Here is a 14,759-nt window from a genome sequence, read left to right as displayed (position 1 = left end):
TTGACAAGTCTTAATAGGAGTTTAGGCTTACTCCACTCAGTAAGTATGTTTGGAAGCAGTTCAAGGTTTTGGCCCCCCAATTTGTTCAGCCATTTGTATATTTTCTATATACTACTCTATTTTCCTAGATGGAAAGGCCTTCCATATATGGGGGAAATAATACAAAACAATGTGTTGAAGGTTAATAACGTTTTTTCTTTAGCGAGGAGAAAAAAACGGAGAGGAAAACCAGAACAGGGCAGATATTTGGAGGGACTATGGCTTAGTACCGAAGGGGGCGACCACGCACAGCCGCACACTCATCCCTGCTCTAAACTCGTAATTGTACATCGTGAGGGACCACGCAGTCATTCCCCAGCATATCGGCCGGCGTGGCACCTTATCTCCCACTGTGTGTCCGGGGACTATTTCACATATTTCTCCCGAAGGATTTTCACGGCGTTCAATTTGGTGCGTGCGTGCTAATGGACGTGTTGGACGGCTGCCTGTCTCATCCATGTGTGGCTCTGTGAGTGCGCTGTAAGCAGCAGCAGCACCTTGGAACAGCAGCAGCAGGAGGCGGAGGAGGAGGATTTCTGCCCTGCCGTACCGTGTCGTGCACAGTGGAAATACACTCTGCTGCTCCGGGTACTACCAAAACGGAAGGGAGAGGAGAAGGAGACGAAGTAGAAGCATAAGGGCTTTTTGGGGGCTTCTCAGACTATATTGGTGAATTGTCAACGGGACAGGCCTGCTACATTGGATGTGTCTTCAGAATGGTAAGGCTCATTTTAGTGAGATTTTTGCCGGTGTTGCAGAAAAAAAAACCAGAGCTGCACACAAGCATCATGCAGTAACGTCAGCGGAGCAAATACGGAGAACTAACGTAGGGAGCCGCGATCACTTTCACTACACACGGTTGTATTTTATTTGTTTTTTTGGCATTAGTTTTTGTTGTTACATTTACACTGTATGTTTATGCTGTCTTGTTTTTTATTTTTATTTTTTTTACATATCTGCCCATTTGCCCGCACGTTATTCCAATCCTCGGACAGGGAGAGATTTACGGCGCAGCACGGTAGCCTACCTGCTCCTCGGTTTTCGGCAGCCTAAAGGGTTTGTAGACCGCCTTAACATCCCACTGTGTGCATTTGATAGCTAGTAAGGGATCAAAAAAGTCCACAGTTGCCTTTCAAAGCAGGCTCAGGAATAGGAATGGCCGCAGCGCGCGCTAAATTATGTGGGATAGGTACATAAATAACGGATGAAGACTGGGAGGACTGGCTTTCTGAATTTAGAGGTAGGTTAGAGTGCCCTGCTGTATGAAGACCGAATATGTGCACACACCTTGTCTTCTATGACTGTGTCTAGGCTGCGAGTTGCATGACTGTAAACGTTGCTGTTTTTACTTAAAGGCGTAACAAGGGAAATGTAGATTTGTTATGGCTGGGGTTTGGACTTTAGCCCCCACCCCCTCCCTTTTTTTATTATACAGGTGAGTAAATATTCAACTTTATAGTAGTTTCTATATCGTAGTGTGATAGCAGTACCAATCCAGTAGATTGGGTAGTGTCTGCTGCTCTTGTTTTAAATGGAGAAATGCTTGGCAAGGATTAGGGGAAACTGCATAGCTGATAGTACAGCATAATATTAACAATAATAAATGATACCATTCACAAACGGGCCTTCTTCCAATAAATACTGTGGTTTTACCAACATCACAACAAATAATAAATCAATAACTAACTACATTATTAAAGTCATCCTACATTACATTTTAGATTTACCATAATTTGATTAGTTTTTTATTTTTTTAAATTTTTTTTACGATTTTGGCTTGTTAAATTTATGAGGCAAAGCCTTAAAAACGGCATCATCACATGGGGTCACAATCAAACCAATTAAGTTGGATGAAATAAATGAGGAAACCTGCCCATTTGAATGTTCTGCAGTTCACAGACATTTTCGGCTGGACGAGTAAAAGCGTGAGTAGGACCCGTGGGAGTCATTGTTGGGGCCCTACACACAGCTCAAACCAGCACTGCACTCTGATTGGCCAAGTTGTAAGACTAACACACACACACACACACACACACACACACACACACACCTCTGAGTGGAGTGATGTAGGAGTCCTCATGTTGGTAGTAGATTTTGGTTTTTATGCTACAGTGCATTACACCAATATAGACCATTGATGTTGGTTATACGTATTAATGGAGAATTTCTTCAGCGATAAACAAAAGTATACTTAAGAGTCGTGTGAAATGTTAAGATGGTAAATCAAGGGGAACTGATCTTTAACTAAAGAAAAGTTTACACCTTTGTGTCAAAACAAGTCAATCAAGAAAGTTCCCATCGTGATCTATGTGAACGCTTTAAAGATTTATTTTAAATTGAAAAAAAAAATAACCCTGGGTTATTTTCAGTCTGTATAAGTAGTCCAACTTTTCCCAGGACATGCTGCAGACATCAGAATCACTAAACAACTACTTTTTGTTATGTGTGGGTCATTTCTTTTCCATTTCCAGAGCTTACAAGTGCCGCCAACGGCCGCAGCAGGTTGCATGCCCTCAGATATTAGAGGTTAAATCCAAGGGAATCCAGGGGCCCTCTGTTCTCCATGGCTAAGTGTTTGGTGGAGTCATCAAATGAAAAAATCTGAAGTTGTTAGGTCCTGCCGAGGTTAACCTTTGTAGAACAAGGCTGCATTCTCCCAGTTGTCTTTGTCGTGCTGATGAGCTCTGAGAAGCAGCCTCAGCTCTAGTTCTCTGCATGATAGTAGCCTCCCTTTGTGATCACAAGTGAAAAATCTGTAGCTTGTTTTTTCTCCTTTTGTTGTTTTTTTTTTTTTTCCCATTGTGAACTGAACGCACAGCTAATTCTCCAAAGGAGAGATTTCTAAAAGAGAGATGACATGTAAGTGGCAGTTGGACCTTGTTATATTCCATAAACGATGGTTGTGTTTGGACTAACGTTGGCAGCGTATGGGGGCAGAACAATGACAGAGAGAAAACAATGAAATGCCTCTGTCCCTTTGGAGTTTTCCAGGGGGATATTGTGTATTTCAAGTAATAATTGTTATGAAAACTGAACAGTCATCCAGGGAGGGAATGGCTGCTTTTGAGGGAAATAGATACTGTGGATGGTGAAGACTTCAGTATGTTCTCTGTGATCTTGTGTGGCTCAGTGGGCAGAGCATGACAACATAAACGATGTCATGTTAGTTATAAATAAAAGATAAGCAGCATTTAACTGCTTTGCATGACAGAAACCCTTAACAATTAAATTGTTCTCTGTGTCCTTGAATTGAAAACTACTATATTTGATATTTACATGTAAATTGTACATCGGGTTTTCCCGTTACTTTGTCCAGTCAGTGATCCTTAAGTACCTGCTTTTTCAACGTAGCAGCATTCAGTGCAACAAAAGGAGAGGGTGAATGTTCTAGCCCGGAGCATTATGTTTAGTTGAAGCTGCAGTCTGTCATCTTGTGATTTATCACACATAGAACTAATGGGTAGCTGTCAGAATTACACCACTTTATTGGACATGAAAGCTGGGCACTGCACCCTCTCTCTCAGACACACACACACACCCACACACACACACACACACACACACACACACACACACACACACACACACCAATTTTTTTTTTTAAATGTTGACAGCACAGCTCCAGACTTTGTGTGATAAGTTGAGAACACTGCAGAAATCAAAAGCATGTGGTGTTTTCATGTTACCAAGTGACCAACTGATTGTTGCAATCACCATTTTCCTCCTCAGTGCAGTTGCCTCCGATAGCCCCCCACATACAGATACAGAAACCTCAGATTTATGTCTGCAACATTGCAACACTTCTTTTCTTTGTGCTTTTTATGCTGCATCATTCAAATTGGAAAAGCAGAGAACTAAAGTAAAAGTTATTTTTGTGGCCATTGTCGACCTGACCTGGGTTTTAAAATAGAGTTCTGTTTGTTTGATGCAGTATGTGCGTTTTGTGTGCCTTAGCTCTTTCAGAAATCGTTATGGATTCCTTGTGAGATGGTGAATCACAAAACGGACTTTTTTAAATAACTAAAGAGCCTGAAATTGTAATGCAGAACAGCCCCTAGTCAATTTCACCTTGGTGTTAGCGCCAAAATAAACGTATATCAAGAACTTAACTTTTCTGTATTCATACTATAACACTGGAAACATTGGAAACCACATCAGTGGTTAACCAAAGAGAAATCCAAATTCTCTTGGAAATGTTGGATTTTGTCTCATTTAATAGAGAAAAAATGAAGGGAAATATGAAGGGAACAAAGAAACATTTGATCTCACACCTAAACAAACCCAATACTTGATTTTTGTTTTGCATTTTGATAAGTCTTTATAGTCTTTATTAACAATAGCATTAAACAACCAATAAAAATATGTTAAAAATAAGATTAAACATAGATTTGGGTGGATTTTTTAGGTCTGTCTTCACATTCTCTGTATTCCTGGAGAATTGCAGTGCTCTCTAACACTATCAGATCCATTTTTCAAAGAACTGGAATCTTACACCTGTTTGGTGCCCTGAAAGTCAGAATCACTCAAACAAAGTACTTGAGGAGTGAGGTTGGGGTTGAAATTGTGCACTCGAGCCCCCAGACACAGTGTAGTATTTCTCCTCCCGGCACACAGCAACAGACTCCCCTTTGTGTCCGACATTTCATAGTACGCATGTAGCAATTTTAAAGATGACTCTCATTGCTGCCGCAGCTAATGACAATCTGCAGGTGTGGCACTCATTATCCTTACATACGCTGCTGCGCTGCTGCTTAAAATCCGCTATGCTCCCCATAAAACTTGAATATTTCACAGAGCAGAAACATCATCCTCAGAGTAGAGTGGGGATAGTCAAAGTGAGAGCACATCTACAGTCATGGCCATTGTTGGCAGTCCCAATTAATGCATTAAACCTGCAGCTCTTACATTATTAATGCAAACAGTCCTGACAATTTTGTATATATTTTTGAAGTAAAGTTTCTTACCAGTTGCCAGACCTGCGTTGTATTGGACGAAAATGTGTTTTTTCACCAAACGCTTGATTTTGTTTGTGAAGGATGAATAAATGAAGCCCTCAAACAGATGTTGTTAAAGAAAATACAACCTAATTGGCTCCAGATGTTGCTCCTTGTAGGTCCATTCCCTGCTTCTGTGGGTGTGTGGGTGACACATCAAGATCACCAACACTTGTACTCTGGAAATGCTCAGAATTATGTATGACAAAAGGGTGTGTAATAATAATGGCTGAAGGACATTCCTCTCAGATGTATGAAATCTTAGACAAACAAGACAGAAAAGAAGGGGGAATTCTCACATGCAAACACCAGAGAAATGGCAATTCCAAAGGAAGCAGATTCAGATGCAAGTGGTTAGAGGGGCAGTTGTGAAAATGAAAAGTGAACAGTGGTTAAAGAAGCTGTGGATTCACTTAACAAGGTAGTTACTCTCCAGTCTTAGAATTACCCCTGAATTAAATCAAAGTACCTTCTCTACAGTCTTAAAAAAAGAACGCTTGTAGGTTCAACAGGGCTGCACAAATACAAACCCACAGTGCATTGCCTGTATGTATCTTTGAATCTTCTAATTTTCTATCTAATAATTTGGGGTGTGTGTGTGTGTGTGTGTGTGTGTGTTTGTTTTACTATATTCGTGGGGTCCAAAAACCGGGGAATACAGTATACTTGTGGGGTCTGCACAGCCTTGTGGGGCCCAAAATGCTGGAGCCCACAAGTTTAAAGGGCTGTTTGAGGGTTAAGACTTGGTTTTAGGATTAGGGTTAGAATTAGGTTATGGTTAGGGTGAGGGTAAGGGTTAAGGTTAGGCATTTAGTTGTGATGGTTAAGGTTAGGATAAGGGGCTAGGGAATGCATTATGTCAATGACGGGTCCCCACAAAGATAGTGAAACAAACGTGTGTGTGTGTTTGTGTTTGTGTTTGTGTTTGTGTTTGTGTTTGTGTGTGTGTGTGTGTGTGTGTTCTGTCTTTGAAATATCTCATGAACCGTTCATCCAACTTCACACTTGGTTTCCTAGGTACCCAATGAACTTGGGGTTTGGCTTTTGGAGCCATTTGGACAGCATTGGATATTAAAAACTTTGAATAAAACTAAACGTCCGAACAATAAAGGTTGAGGAGAAAATTGACGTAAAAACAAAAACAAAAAAACGACTTGCTGACGCAGCACACAGCAGGCTCTTGACACGCTTTGGACAGCAGCGGGGGTGGGGGAGGTCTACCGGCTTTGACTGCGGTTCACTTTTTGGCTGCTTCCAATGTTACATGATTGCTGGATATAGGCTACCAAGCTAACTTTTCTTCACGTTCATGGAGCACGAGCAGATAGCTGACAGGAACATCGCAACTGTTGCGTTGAAAAAGGTTGGGGGAAAAAAGGCGCTACGTAACGCTGGCTTTTCCGTGTGTATTATTTCGCCAAGAGGAAACTCAATTAAAAAGCCATTTGCCAACACTATATATCAAACAAAAGCCAGATGCTATATCGTATTAAGTTGCTGTGCGCTGTAAATTCGCCACTTCTAAACAGAGGCAGAACATAACGTAATCTCTGAGCTTCCTCCGCAGCAGTGTGCAGAAAGGTCTGGCAATGTTTGGAAATGAACACCTGTGCTCAAGTGTTAAATTCCTTAACGATAATACGAAACAAGACAACACCGCCGCCATAAACGCTCACTGTGGCGATATCAACATGCAATATTGTTGACGAAAAAGACAACACTAAAATGCAGTTGAACAAAAACTCTTTATTTGCATTGCCTTCCACCTTTTCTTTCCGCCCCTCTATCTCACTCTCTCTTTCTCTACATACACACACACACACACACACACACACACACACACACACACACACACACACACACACACACACTCGCATGAATGTAAGTCCGTCTCTACTTGGTCCGGTTCTGGTGGTTGACTAACGCAGATATGTGCTGATTAGCTCTCATAACGAGCTGGATGGGTAGTGCACTGCCGTGAGCAAAATGTCTGGGCAAATGTCTGATTACTCCACATTTTCATTGGGATATTTTGTGATCACATTCTGAATCTGCAATGTTCTCTGTCAGGTAAATGTAGTAGTACAATGTCTTCCTCTGATGTAGACGTAGCATACACTGTAAGTCAGTAGCAGGCTATACAGTGGAGTTTCATATTAAGTGGTTTGGGGTCCTTCTGTTAGTAATTTGGGGTACTATTTGGTTCTGGAGAATTCTACAAGCAGCAATACCACTGGCCAAGCAATCGGTCCGTTCCAAACAGGCACATTTTCAACGGGCACTGTACCAGTCCATTAGAGCAGTTTGGAGGTAGAAAGCATAACAGTGCCTTTGACTGACAATGTTGTGTTCCCACTTTTAAACATGGTTCTGGATCAGTAATGGGATGGGCGGCCATCTTGGGAGGGTCATTAGATCTGATGGTTGCCTTGCATGGTTGTTAAAAGCCAAATAACATAAGGCCATTTTACAGGACCAGGTGCACTCAGTGGTGCACGCTGGTCTCTTAGCATATCCCCATATTCTCAGAAGTAGTAGTTTACATGCACTGCAGAGCTGTAAATCAAATGTTGATGATGTTAGCTAGATCATAATCGCACTAGTGTTGTCAATTTCAGGCATGACTGGGCGAGGCTTACTAAAATTGTACTCTTCGATATTACAGACCATTTGTAAGGTTTTTCACAGTGCTTGTGAAAACACCTTGCCAGATCTCATGCTAATTTGTTGCTGTGAGTTTAAGCTATGGTTACTTTAAAAGAGGTGTTTTTAAAGGCTAATGAAAGTGACTAAAACATTTTTGGGTGTTTGGCAGATTTTGCTCAAAAATGCAAGTGAAATGGTTGACAAATGTGCAAATACAATGGAGACCTGTGGCAAGGAAAGTCTAAAACCAAAACAATGCTTCAGAAATTAAATGTCAAAGTAAATGTCATCAAACAATTTGCTCTAATAGCACAGAATTGGCGTTGCTAGTGTTACAAACCTTTATGTTGGATTGCCTATCACGCATTAAAAGACTGTCCCCTGATGGAGAGAAATTGAGGCTGATCATTTCAAAGTGCTCCCAACTACTGCTCACAGACGGACTCTGACCAACTGTCGGGTCAATGTGTTTTACACCACTAGAGTTAAATGCACTGCAGCAAATTGCCCCACTCCCGTTGTTTGTATACACTGTGGCCTGCCGCAGCTATGGACAGCAGATAAAGAAGCTAGCAATTTAATGACTGAAGTTCAACTCTTGTTCAACTTGAAAAAAGCAACAGAAAATAAGTTTTTTGAAGGTCACATTATGATGGGGATTTAACTGACAGGCATCACATTCCTTGCAGCTATCAGACTAATAAAGTGGCATTTTATAATTTTTTTCTGCATCTTTGAATCCTCCCATCAGAACCTTCTCCCTAGTGGCATTTCATCATGACCTGGATAATCTTATGCAAGATAGTGAAACGGCAGTTAATTTGCAGGTAATTAAACCCTAGTGATTTACAGTTACAGTACAAAGCAACATACAGTAAGGCTGCAGTCAGTATGGCTGTGTAATGTTAGAATATATGATAATATGGCTACAGCACTATCAGGACTTTTCATTTTGTACAATGTAACAATGAATGTTTGGCAATGCAAACTTACTTATATCCAAAGCAGGATAAGGAATTTTTGAGGAGTGTTGGCAGCTCATAAAAGTTGATATCTTCTGATCTTCTACTGATACGGAGTTGTGAATGTGGCATTTTCCCTATCACAGCAGTGAGTGGTGGGTTTAATAAACGGCCGGGATGTCTTCATTTTCAGCAGAACTGTCAGCTCGTCACAGGAACATAGGATTTTGTCGTAGAAGCTGCGATTCTTTTTGCATGATTGAGGGAGTAATTGCTTCTGTAGTTTGTAGTTGAAAAAGCAAAGGATGTTTGGAGGTCTGTGGCTCTAAAAAGGAAACTGATATTGTAAGGATATGCGAACATTTTACAATGGGGTATTGCATTCATGGTTTCTGTTCAAAATATACATGTTGGCAGACTACCCTAATGGGAAAAGGCCAAGTGCATGACTGTGTCATGAAGGAGTCCTGTCTGAATCAAACATGGCTGATATCTGGTCAATGCTGAACACTGATGTTTCAGCTGTGTATAGTGCATGAAATCTGATCTGTTGCTTTTTTTTTTTTTTTTTTTAGTAAGTAACCCCAATACAATTAAGTTGTTTTGATTATTTAAACATTGTGTAGCTTTTGCCGTACACATAGCTGTGTTTGATTAAAAAAAGACACTCATGGATGTTTGGATATGTCATACCATCATGTTATAAATCTTGGTTATTTAAATCTTTATAACATGCTATAATTTAACTGCAAGCATTTAATCTGGAGGTCATTCATGGTTGTGGCAGTGGTTACATTAGATGGACAAACAACATGCAATTTTTATACGATCATAACACATTAATGACTATGCATGTATTTGGTTCTAGGCTTTCAAGTCTTTCAAAGTAGACTTCATGAAATGTTGCAGTGTTGTCAATTTCAGACATGACTGGGGGAGGCCCACTAAAAAAGTACTCTGTGTTTTAGACCATTTGTGAGGTTTAACTTAACACAGTACTTGAATTCTGGTCAGATCTCATGCTAATGTATTGCTGTAAGTTTGAGCTGTGATTGCTATGCCAGAGTTGTTTTTAAAGGATACATTACAAATCATGGCTACATTCAAGGCAAGGTGCAGGACATTAAAAAGCTCATCATACTCCTCACTGATTAAGCCCCCTCTTAAGACATTAAAACATTTTCAGATCAGAGTTGTTTTTTTACCGTATAAGGTTGGCATCTGCTTCCTGTTGGTATCTGTTAGTACCTTGTCTTCCAAATGTCATGCGAGTGATTTCACATGCTTCTAAAACTGTAGTGAAAGTTACGAAGTAGGGCTGCACAATTAATCGCAATTTTATCAAAATCGCAATATGAACTAGTGCAATATCCAAATCGCAGGGGGGCGCAATATTTGTTAAAGGCAAAATATGTGTCAAACCATTCTAAAGTAAAGTATTGTGGTGCTGCAGAGACATCCCGGCCTACAAATCGTATCCTACGGACTAAAGAAAAAAATCTTTGTTTGGTACAGATCTTCGCAAAAAATCACACTTCAATCATTTTTTTTTTATATTTTTCAATGAAAATGAGAATAATGATACAAAAATGATCATTCCCTCCAATATCATGAATCATATCGCAATATCAGTCAAAATAATCGCAATTAGATACTTTCCCAATATTGTGCAGCCCTATTACAAAGTAATATTACTATTTAACATGACATACTAGCCTATTTGTATTTAGCTATGATTAAAGGGATTTGGGAGGTTCATTTCTCCTTTTTCCCTATTACCCAGTTAGACGATTACACATATTTTTTTTTTGTGTCACTGGATGTGCAGCTTGAAGGCATGTTAATTCAGCTCATGGATGTCTGTAAGATAAAGTATCAGCTACCTTGAAATACAAGGAAATACACCTCCAACACAGGGGTTCATTGCCAGCTGCTCCCTGAACCCTTAAGGCTTAGACATGTAAGGAATCGACATAAGAAGGGCATCTTGGGCGCCCGGATGGCTCGGTTGGTGGAGCGGGCGCCCATGTGCGGGGGTTTACTCCTCGGCGCAGTGGGCCCGGGTTCGGCTCCGACCTGCGGCCCTTTGCTGCATGTCATTCCCCCCTCTCTCTCCCCTTTCATGTCTTCAGCTGTCCTGTCAAATAGGGGCCTAAAATGCCCCAAAAAATGATCTGTAAAAAAAAAAAAAAGGCATCTACTCGTTTAAGAGCCCAATTGGAAAGAAAACTAGTGATAAGCTCTCAAACTGTATGTTTTAAAATCAAATAGGATAGAGCTCAAATATGAAATCGAATACCACAATATTTTTGACCAAATCATCAACGTCGATATTGCGGCATTATTGTAGGATTGACAATTGGTGCCTTCACAAAATATTTACAAAATGAGATTTTTTTTATAAATAATCACGTTCAACGTGGATAAAATGGCTAAGTGGGTAAAGGCAAACATAGAACAGCTAGAACAGTCTGGTGAGTTCAGAAAATGACTTCACTTTACTGTAATGCAGCCTTTAAAACCAGGAAACTTGTGTCATATTACGATATTATGATATCCAAAATGTAATACAATATCTAGTCTCATATATCAATATAATATCGATATACTGCCCAGCCCTAAGCTAGGCTAAAAAGTTAATTTGAACACCAAAGTACACTTGGTAATCATACTGCAGTAACCGCAGCATCATGGGATAGCATAGTCTGCCTGTAGCCATGAGGATGCCTCTGGAAACGTTTATTTGGCCAAAAGAGTGATGAAATAATGTTGCGGTCTGTATTCTGTGTCTCACTAATCCAAGCAATCAGATAGCGTCTCACGAAGGAAACGGTCTCCCTTTGATTATGTCCATGTGCATGTCACTCCACGTCAAGGTTCAGCCGTACAAGTGTTTTAAGTTTGACAAGAGACAAGTTACATGAGAAGATTTTTTTTCTGTACTGTAGAGGTCCGGGGCCAAACTTTTGCCTGAAAACTGGCTCAAACTGGCTGGCTGCGCGTGAGACATCAGAATGCTGCCAACAGGGCCTGTTCTTTTCATCCAACCAAACACCAGGGTGACATCCATGACATGATGTCATGGTTGTGTCTCATTATTTCTATTTAGTAACAACAATTTTCAAACCCAGCTTTGAAAACTGACTTCAGCTTCCCCAGTTGTGCAAGTCATTAAATCAAATGGGAGCAAAAGTCTTTTCTTTGTTTTTGCAGGAAACTGACATTTTTGAAACCTGCGTAGGAAGGTTTTCAGGGGCAGGGAAGTACTGAAAAGGAGTTGTCAATATATTTTGCAAGTGTAAGGCAGCAAAGTGGAGTGATAGCTCTCAGCGGGGCTGGCCTTTAGCTGTTATTCTATAAATATTAATAAAACCCAGTGGCCTGCCTGGAAGGAAGCTAACAGTTTGCTCATGTCACAGTCTCACTTCAATGTGACAAGTTGTGAAAAGAGTGATGAGATGACAAAGAGGTAGGAAGATGACATTTAGTGGCAGGCCTCATTTTTCAAATATGAAATGGCCTCACTGAAAACAGAAGCTGAGTCTGCTGACCTCTCCCTCACAAAACTGTGACCCAGCAAACAGTACCTCCGGTGGGTTTTTTGTTTTGTTTGTTTAGTTATTGATTGATTTATTCTTCAGTCACATAGATGATTGGAAGAAGTTGCCAAAACATTAATTGACTGATCAATTTTGAATGCACTTGGAGACGACTCTAAAGAAATGTAAGATGCGCTGGTTCATTTGAAGAGAATGTTTGGAGCAACTTGAAACTTCATGAAATATTTTCCGGATTTCATTTCTCAAAAAATTGCAAAAATACAGTACACAATATGATTACTCTTAGATAAGTCTGCCAATTTATTTCAAACATGTTTGAATAATCCGACAAGTAACCTCATGTCTGACCTAAAGCGTCTGCAATCTGTTTACTGTGGTTTTTACTTTTCTTGCAATCGGAGTACTTGAATTTCACACTGGCCTGTTTATCCACATGCCATGCAATGTAGATTATACATGGAAGGTTTTGGCTGCTGCTGACTTTGCTCTGCCAAGATGCACTTCTTGAATGCAACCAAGACTAAGCAGCAACCCAGTGTTTTTGGCATGCTAATAGATGTAGAGTGTTTGCTTTCTTTGTATTTCTTTCATGCTCTGCAGTACATGCAGGTATTGTTTCCGTGAGAGAACAACACATTCAAAACTATCTGTGAGAGCAGTATTGATAGTCATACAAAGGAAATGAATTGATATTTATGAAAAAGTCGCAACTGCTGTAAGTGGGATTGTTTGGGCTCCAGTTGGCCCCAATGCTGGCATTACATCCAGCCTGCCGAAGTGTCAGTGAGCAAAACACATTAGGGCCACATTCAGAGGCACAGTTCTGTAGCCAAGAATAGAAAAAAAATGTCAGAAATTAGGATACCATTGCACTGTACCGTAAATGTGCTAAATGCAACTTTTGAGACCTGAAGTATAAAGGGTTGATTCATGTTTCTCACCTTTGCTTGGTCAAGTTTCTGCCACATTTTCACTGTTCTTTGCTGCTTTTGAATGTTGTTGTTACTGGCTTGCATCCAAGTCAGGAAGCTAGCTTAGTAACATGCGTTATCAGTAGAGGTGTGACGAGATCTCGTCCCCACGAGATTACACGTGACGAGATTTCTCGTTGAGGTAAAAAGTGTCCCGCGATATTACACAAGTGCAGAGCAGCAGCCTTGAAATTAGCATAGAAAATCCCCCGGACATTTTCCAAAATTTGACTCCGAATTTACTTTTGCAGAGCGATAGCGGAAGGAGAAAGCTGCCTGTAAAGCCCAGCATTAGAACGTTAGAGAGTACCGCCTCTCTCCCTCTCTCTCTCTTGGCCGAGACACACACGCGTCAGCAGCGTGCAGTTCACCGTGGCGCTGTCTCGAGCAGTTTCTTTCTCTGTTAAAATGAGTCGGGAAGCGGACAGAAAAACCTAAATTTACTGTTAATGATATTAAACAAAGAGAATGCTCTCCCTTCGTCCTATAATGGTCATAAATCGATACTAGAGTAGCCTACTTCCTTGTTTAGTGCTGCAATTAATAAAATGCAGAGGAGAAAATAGCATCTGTCTTCACAGAAATCATTATAATAATTTATTTGTGCTTTAGAACCTAATCATTGTGAAACAATAGTAAAATAAGCTTTATTTCTCTCTGTCTACTGTGCAATGACAAATTCAAGTACAACTACTGCCAGAAAACGCTTAGTTATGTTGTAACCTTGGTTCTCTGAGTGAAGAGGCTATCTCTCCACCGTACATATGGAATAAGTTACAGTGAAACTGCTAGTCATACAGGAGAGAAGCCAGTTATCGGAGTTCATGGCAAAACCTTTCAGTGTTCGGTTTTCATTTTGTGACTTTCGGTTGAATAAAGGACTATTAGACAGTCTTATTTCTTCATTGAAGTTTTATGTAAAATAGTGTTAAAATCTCGTCTCGGCTCGATCTTGTGAACCCAATCTCGTGTCTCGGTGTCTCGTCACACCCCTAATCATCAGTAATCAGAAGAAGTAGTCCACCAGGAAGATTCTGGCTTAGTAGCAGTGTCCTCAAATTGTGTTGCAGGATACATTTTAGCCTATCAATTTATTTAATAAATATTCAAATGGTAATGGTTGTTATATTAAAAATAATACAAACTCAAAATGTGTACTATAGCGTGGTTAAAAGTGTGTGAAAATATGTGGCCTTAAGCTCGATAGAAAGATGAAGTTGCTAGGAGGTTATGTTTTCAGCTTGGTTTGTCTGTTTGTTGGATTGTTGGCCCGATTTTTATGGAATTTGCTGGAAGGGTGTACCATGGGCCAAGGAGGAACCCATTACATTTTTTTTTTTTTTGCTGGGTTGTGGCTTTATAGGTAGCTCTGTATATTTTGGCTGTTATGTTTGCAGCTGCGACCCAGGATGCCACAGATAGACACTCAGCGGCGATGTTTAGTTGATGAGTTTCAGTTTGTGTGATTGATTATCATTATCATTTATAGGACCGTTACACAGCGTCACCCTCATAATGTGCATTGTGCAATAAGTGTAACAGTGGTCCTGACTGCTGGTTCTGCTGATAAATACTTAAATAGTGATC

At 40.3% G+C, this 14,759-nt stretch overlaps 1 protein-coding gene across 12 annotated transcripts in view; it reads left to right on the top strand.

Annotated features, from left to right (window-relative positions):
• Positions 1 to 308: 308 nt before the first annotated feature.
• Positions 309 to 14,759, top strand: part of tenm4 (teneurin transmembrane protein 4) — a 196,252-nt gene continuing 181,801 nt past the window's right edge. For 7 of the 12 annotated variants that reach the window (XM_036001176.1, XM_036001178.1, XM_036001175.1 and 4 more), the window contains exon 1: positions 310 to 758. The gene's annotated coding sequence lies outside the window, so the exon portion shown is untranslated. Of the gene's footprint in view, positions 759 to 14,759 lie in introns of all 12 variants that reach the window. The other 5 variants (XM_036001173.1, XM_036001170.1, XM_036001169.1 and 2 more) reach the window with 2 other exon arrangements.

Source organism: Sander lucioperca, chromosome 5, assembly GCF_008315115.2.
Source record: "Sander lucioperca isolate FBNREF2018 chromosome 5, SLUC_FBN_1.2, whole genome shotgun sequence".
Lineage (NCBI taxonomy): Eukaryota > Metazoa > Chordata > Actinopteri > Perciformes > Percidae > Sander > Sander lucioperca.
The sequence above is the reverse complement of the archived record's forward strand: the minus strand, read 5'-3'. Positions and strand labels throughout refer to the sequence as shown.